We start from the raw sequence: 883 nt of genomic DNA, 5'->3' as shown, positions 1-883 counted from the left end.
GCAACGGCAGACACCGGGGGGGGGGGGGGGCGCAAGCTCCTGAGCACTTTGTAAAGAATGAGGAAGCCCAGCGTTTCCACACATTTTTAGATGCCACATGTGAACCGTCCCTAAAACCACCAGTAGGTGCTGGCAAGTCCCTATCTTAAGTCATTCATCAAATCATTTACTCAAACGATTTGCTCAAAATGGCTTATTCATTTAGAAAGGAAGCAAGTAACAGTCTTTATGAACGGATCGTTGAATCATTGACTCACTCGATTCATTCAAAAACATACATTTATGAATGAAACAACACAGTGTTGCTCTGAGATGCACAAATGTCTGCCTCCGGCTTTGTTTGGGATTATTTTAGTTGGCAAAACAGAAAAAAACAGACAATATTGTGTCTAAATGTAACTTAACTTCTTATCTGTTGAACTGCTGTATAAAAATCAATGTCACATTTGCGATGATGCTCACGGAAAATGTCACTCTTGCTTGTGTGATATTACAGCACTGTATTATATCTTATAAATATAAAAAACAAAAACCCATACAGGCATATGTTTTGCTTTCATAACTTGAATAATAGGCTCATTCTAACTGCATTCTGATAGGCTTAATCAAGCAGTGAATACTTTTTTGAAAAGTCTTTGTTGCCAAGTGAGTAAAACAACAATCGATATCGTAGACGATAAATACTGCACACCCCTATAATAAAGTAGACCTGAAGATGCTTTATTCATTGATAGTCTTTATTTATCAATAATCTGTCCCTCCATCTATCTTCTGAAGCCAATGGAAGATGAACGAAGTGATTTTTTTAGGTTTTCAAGGAAAGACGTCTATAGATTCATATTGTAAAAATATTATCTTTGTATTTTGTCATTATATTTTGTTT

Source organism: Sinocyclocheilus rhinocerous, unplaced genomic scaffold (assembly GCF_001515625.1).
Source record: "Sinocyclocheilus rhinocerous isolate Xijiao unplaced genomic scaffold, SAMN03320098_v1.1 scaffold1756, whole genome shotgun sequence".
In the NCBI taxonomy this organism is placed as follows: domain Eukaryota; kingdom Metazoa; phylum Chordata; class Actinopteri; order Cypriniformes; family Cyprinidae; genus Sinocyclocheilus; species Sinocyclocheilus rhinocerous.
This window is presented reverse-complemented; position numbering follows the sequence as displayed.